Here is a 6,847-nt window from a genome sequence, read left to right on the forward strand (position 1 = left end):
GCAGAGCCCTGTACGAAGCACTTGGAAAGTATAATACAGCAATAAAGAGAGAAAATCCCTGCCCACTATGGGCTCACAGTCTAGAGGGCATCCAATCTAAAAGGGAATAGTGGATAGAGCATGAGGGCTGGGAATCAGAAGGGCCTGGCTTCCAATCCTGGCTCTGCCACTTGTCTGCTGTGTGACTTTGGCAAGTCATTTAAGTTCTCTCTGCTTCAGTTACCTCATCTGCACAATAAAGATTATGACTGTGAGCCCCATGTGGGACAGGGACTGTGTCCAATCTGATTTAATTGTATCTTCCCCAGTGCTTGACACCCATGGCTCAATGGAAAGAGCACGGGCTTGGGAGTCAGAGGTCGTGGGTTCTAATCCTGGCTCCTCCACTTGTCTGCTGTGTGACCTTGGGCAAGTCACAACTTCTCTGTGCCTCAGTTACCTCATCTGAAAAAATAGGGATTAAAAAAAAATGTGAGCCCCACGTGGGACAATCTGATTACCCTGTATCTACCCCAGCGCTTAGAACAGTGCTCTTCACATAGTAAGTGCTTAATAAATACCATAATTATTACATTAATGTTATTATATTAAGAAATACCATTATTAATAATAATAATGTGATATTTGTTAAGCACGCACTTACTATGGACCAAGCATGGGGCTAAATCCTGAAATGTTACAACATAAGCATATTAGACATAGTCCCTGTCCCCCAGGTATTCACATTCTAAGGGAGAGGGAGAATAAATATTTTATTCCAATTTTACAGATTAGGAAACTGAGGTACATAAACGTTCAACGACTTTCTCAAAGTCACTCAGCAGGGAGGTGTTGGAGCTCATATTAGATCCCAGGTCTCCCAACCCCCAATCCTTAGTTCTTGCCACTAGATCATGCTGTTTCTAGTGGAGTGAATGGAGGGGAAACTGTAAAAGATGCAATATAGTCATTGATTCATCCAATTCATTCTGCTCTGTGTGCAGACCACTGTACTAAGAGCTTGGAAAGTACAATTCAGCAACAAATAGGGACAATCCCTGCCCAACAACAGGCTCACAACCTAGAAGGGAGGAGACAGACTTCGAAACAATAATAATAATAATGTTGGTATTTGTTAAGCGCTTACTATGTGCCGAGCACTGTTCTAAGCGCTGGGGTAGACATAGGGGAATCAGGTTGTCCCACGTGGGGCTCACAGTCTTAATCCCCATTTTACAGATGAGGGAACTGAGGCACAGAGAAGTTAAGTGACTTGCCCACAGTCACACAGCCGACAAGTGGCAGAGCTGGGATTCGAACTCATGAGCCCTGACTCCAAAGCCCATGCTCTTTCCACTGAGGCATCAGTAGTATCAATATAAATAAATAGAATTATAGATATATATTTATATAATCAATACAATAAATAGAATAATAAATATGTACATATAGACACAAGTGCTGTGGGCAGGGAGGGGGGTAGAGCAGAGGAAGCTAGTCAGGGCGATGGGAGAGGGAGGAGCAGAGGAGAAGGGAGGCTCAGTCTGGGAAGGTAAGCTTTCAGTAGGGCTGCGAAGGGGGGAAATGTGCTAGTTTGGTGGATGTGAGGAGGGAGGGTGTTCCAGGCCAGAGGTAGGATGTGGGCCAGGCGTCGATGGCGGGACAGGTGAGAATGAGGCACAGTGAGAAGGTTAGCACTAGAGGAGCAGAGTGTACGGGCTGAGCTGTAGAAGGAGAGAAGGGAAGTGAGGTAAGACGAGACAAAGTGATGGAGAGCTTTGAAGCCAATAGTAAGAAGTTTTTGCTTCATGCAAAGGTTGATAGGCAACCACTGGAGACTTTTGAGTAGAGGGGGTGACATGCCTAGAGCATTTCTGTAGTCGCAAATGAGATAGTGATTGTGTATGCCGGGAGCCATGACTACTGACAGCACTTCTAGTCGTGTAATACACATTGCTATATCTGCCTATTCTGAGCTTTAAAGGGAAGCTGAACTAATGAAAGCCCCAGGGCCACCAAGTTTGGTAGAGACTTGAGAGACTGTTGCTTCCCACTTCTGGGTGTGAAAGACCATAATTAGGTGATGCTTATTTAGATTTTTATGCTAGATAGCTATGACACTACTCCTTTTCATAATTATGATAAGTAAATATCAGCCATATCAGCACTACTTTGAGTAATAATAATGATAATAATAATTATGGCATTCATTAAGCACTTAGTATGTGTCAAGCACTGTTCTAAGCACTGGGGCAGTTAGAAGCTAATCAGGTTGGACACAGCCCCTGACCCAAGGTGGGCTCATAGTCTTAATCCCCATTTCACAGATGCAGTTACTGAGGCACAGAGAAGTTAAGTGACTTGCTTGAGGTCATACAGCAGACAGCTGACAGAACAGGAATTAGAACACAGGTCCTCCTGACTCCCAGAACTGAACCCTTATCCACTAGGTTGCTAGTGTCACCCCTTCTTGGAAAGCCTAGATCAGGGAGCATTTGGGCAAAATCATATCTTATGATCGGTCCCCAAGAACTTAATTGATAAATGCTATTTATTGAGCACTTACTGTGTACAGAACAATACAAGTCTTAAAAGACAATAATTGACTAAAAGGTTGAACATAGAACTCAACTTCTGTTTTCTTGTTGTACAAGTCTACCCCATTAAACAGAGTTTGAAAACTTAAATTCAAAAGAACTTTTGATGGGATAGGGCCCAGGACCTGTGGTGAACATCTATCCATCTATCCATTCATCCATCCATACAGGTGTTTGCTTCTCTCTGTAGACTGTGAACCCATTGTGGGCAAGGATTGTCTCTACTCATTACCGAATTGTACTTTCCAAGCGCTTAGTACAGTGCTCTGCACACAGTGAGCTCTCAATAAATATGATTGATTGAATAGGGTTCTTGCTGATTTGAAAGGAAGCTCTCTGGACCCTTGTGGATCTCCATGGGGATGCTGATCTGTCCTAGGTGTTTTCAGTTATATCCTCTGGAGTGCTGTGTGAATGGAAGGCAATTACCCACTCTGGGAAAGTCCACAGCAGTAAAATGAAGATGATAATTATTTTTCCTTGTTTGTATTGTTCATATGCATGGTAAAGAAATGTGTTATGAGGTAGAAAAGGATTATTTCCACTATAAATCCAGAGTCCCAGATTCATGCACTTGACCAGCTTTTCAATTAAGGTCGAATATTTTAGTCATTTCAATGATTATCTAGCATTATCTTAGATGATGAATTTTACTCTTCATAACACACATTATTAGTGGTTGCTCTCCCCTCTCCATTGACTATTTTAACTTGAATATGTACCCCTTAGGTACTTTCATTGTCACTTCAGCCCCACAGTGGTAGTGTAAATATTTTTATAATCTACTAATTTCCCCATCAGTATTTTAATGTCCATCTCCCCTTTTAGATGGTTACCTTTCTGTAGGAAGGGATCACTTTTACCAACTCTGTTGTACTGTGCTTTCCCAAGTACCCAATCCAGTGCTCTGTACGAAGTAAATGCTCAATAAATATCATTGATTGACTGATTGACTGACTCCATTTTAATTAAAAATTAATTTTGTTCTATAAATATGGGGGCTCAAATTTGTGGATGTAAAAAATGTGTAAAGACTCCGCAACCAACAGTGATTTCCTTTAAAATAAAAGGGATTTCCTTTTTGAAAAACAGATTTGAGTCCTTTTAAAGTAAAATATACTTAGTGCAGTTCTCCCTGTTTATGGATGACAAATCTTTCTTTTTTGTGATTGGCAATTGCCACATGCTTGCTAATTTTGTTTGATTCCATCTGATTAGGGAAAGATCTTTGGAATTTCACATTTTAGCTTCTTGGAATAACTGTTTGATTCAATCCAGTAATAAATGGTTTGATTCAGAAGCATAACTATTAAGGGATAGTCTTATCGGTCAAAATTTACTGTAGATCAAAAGGTGACATGAGGGAAATTAAAGGGTTGTCATACCATCGGCCTTGAGGGTTTCAAAGACTGTGAGTTTAACAGAAAGCCTTTTAATTTCAACCACTCATTTTGTTCCTAGGATGAACCATGAAAATTGACACGAGACAGCAATATGTCAAGGTTTGTTAAAGGTCTGGCAATTCAGATGATAACTTCAGCTGTGAGAACTTGGGAAAAGAGCCTGGGGTTAAAGTTGGATTTAAAACAAATAAGGTCTCCAGATTTTCCAGGGCTATATCAGTTTTGCCAAAATTAATTATGGAAGAAGTTTGAAGGAGAGATGTGTTATATATGAAATTCTGGAAAAGTGCTTTAGAAGTCCTTTCAGAATATTTTAAGAAAAATAACCTAGTTGGAAAGTATATAAACAAAATAGCATATGATTCACATAGAAAGCACAGTGCATAAAAATTCAGAACAGTGAATTAAATGGTAAATTTCTCAGTTTACCTAAACATAGAATAAATCCTCTGGTGAGAGTACCATTATGTCTAACTCTCTCCTGGAGATTAAGAAACACATACAGCAGCCTCAGTTACCTTAACTGTAAAATGGAGATTAAGACTGTGATTCCTATGTGGGACAGAGACTGTGTCCAACCCGATTAGCCTGTATCGACCCCAGGACTAGTATAGTACCTGTCACATGGTAAGCATTTAATAAATACCATTAAAGTAACAACAATAAAAAAAGAATACAGGAAGAGAAAAGTTTTTAAGGTTAATCAAACCACCCCTTCTGGATGTATCATTATCCATTAAATGACCTAAATATAAATGCTGCAGATGACAGAAAGGAAATTAGGTAGTCACTGTCAACGTCTTCAGTATAAGGATGATTTAAAAGGCTACAACATCGCTACTTATTTATAACAGGGAAAAGTCCTATAATGCCACTTGCAGAGATATGCCTATGAAACACTGTATTTTCTATTTTCAGAAAATTCCTCCTTGAAATATCTATCTGGCTGGTTTCCCCTCTCAAAATTCCCACTAGAATTCTCTTCCCATGATCTTGGGAAAAATATACATCATGGGAAATTGGAAAGATATGCATTCATTCCAAAATTTTCTCTACTAAGAGCTGAACTTTGAATTTTAAGGGATGTTAAAATTGGAATATATGCTTCCCTACCCTTAGTTCATCTGAATAGTGGTCCCTAGAAACCTTTATCATGGATTAACACAGAAAGTTCTGTTATGGAAAAGAAATACCTGAAACATTTAGGCCCAAGAGTGCGGACTACGATACAGGAGCGAGATGAAGATGAGCCCATTTTCCAGGGTAGGAAATGCCAAATGTTATTTAGATGATGAGAATCATACAGATGGTTCATTGAGTGAAATAAAAGAGATAGCCATTCAATAGAACTGTGGTGTTTGCCTGAGAACATTACAGTGGACGTACTGATTCGAAAGCATGTCAGAACATTTCTACATACCCCCAACATGATTTCCAGCACTAATACAATTCAGTCCTTTTGCAAGTTTGAAGTCACACATATCAGAAGTTGACATTTGAGACCTTTTGCCATCAGACACAAGTGATCTTTGAGATGATCCAATGCCACTCAGATCTTCAAAGAACACTGGACAGTTCCTAAGTCAATGAGCAAAGCAACTGTCGTTGCACCAGAAATAGTAGTAGTCCATGCTTCTCAACCTCAGAATGGATGGGTCTCTAAGAATAATCAAATCTAAACTTGTGCAAAGAACTATAAGAATATTTACTGCAAAACGTTCTGCTCTTCAGTTTAAAAGTTTAGGCTAGGAGAGGAAAGAATTTATTCTTCATATAAAGACTTTAAAGAATAGCTTTGAAAATGTTTTTAGAGTTGTAAAAATAAGAAGAAAGTGTTTTGGGGAGCTAGTGGTGCTTCCTTAATAGGGGGGTGAGAAGGTAGTGTAATAGAAAGTCAGATCCAGCCAGAGAGTCCAACCCAATATATTTGACTAACTGCAACCTGAAGTCAGTAGATGAACATTTGCAAATAAGTAACCCTAGAAACAATCATGGAACAAAATAGGGTAATGGAGTTATAAATGTATCATGCTTGGTTGTTTCTTAATTATAACCCCCTCATATTCAATTGCTGAAACACTTTAATACAATATAATGTGATGGGAATGAAAAAATGGTAAGGATTTCATGAGATAATATTTGGAAAAAATAAATCCAACTTTCTCACATAATTTTGGGTTCATCAAACCCGTTGCATAGTTTGTCAAGGGTGGCATGTTTTCTGGATTAAAATTTTAAAAAGTGAAACAAAACAAAACTAAGTAAAAAAAAACAGTCATCCAACAATTTGGTAGTTTAGCATAACTGCATTTTTGCTCAGCATCTTATGACACTGCAAATTCTCTGAAAGTCTTAGTAAGCTAATTCTATATCACACAAAATGTCTTTTTTTTTTCATACCAAGCTATAGTTTCTACCAAACATATTAAGGCTGGGTCTTTGTTATTGCAGTTATTGCAGTTGTGTTTGTCCAAGTTACTTGAAAATGAGTTACTGCTATAGTCAAGAATCGACACAAAGGAGATTGACCAAGTCAAGGTAGAGGAAGTTATCTATCTAACAATCCAGATAAATTAAAGACTCTGTTGAGGCGTCAGCTGATCTCCTAAACATTAATGGACATGTGGGTGACATATCTGATCCAAGGATGTAAGCTGGGTGTTATTTTCACTGATCTCTTGGCTATATGACGGGGTCCAACAAAATGAAATAGAGTTGTGACCCATTGTATGATTTTGGACTAGTACAGACCTACTTCCCAGAGTGGAATGCTACACCTCTGGTGGTCAGAATAACAGAATTTAAAGCTCATTTAGTCATTTCTAACTCTTTCTTGATCTCTCATGTGTCCCAGGAACTTTCCCTCCC

Source organism: Ornithorhynchus anatinus, chromosome 1, assembly GCF_004115215.2.
Source record: "Ornithorhynchus anatinus isolate Pmale09 chromosome 1, mOrnAna1.pri.v4, whole genome shotgun sequence".
Classification (NCBI taxonomy): Eukaryota; Metazoa; Chordata; class Mammalia; order Monotremata; family Ornithorhynchidae; genus Ornithorhynchus; species Ornithorhynchus anatinus.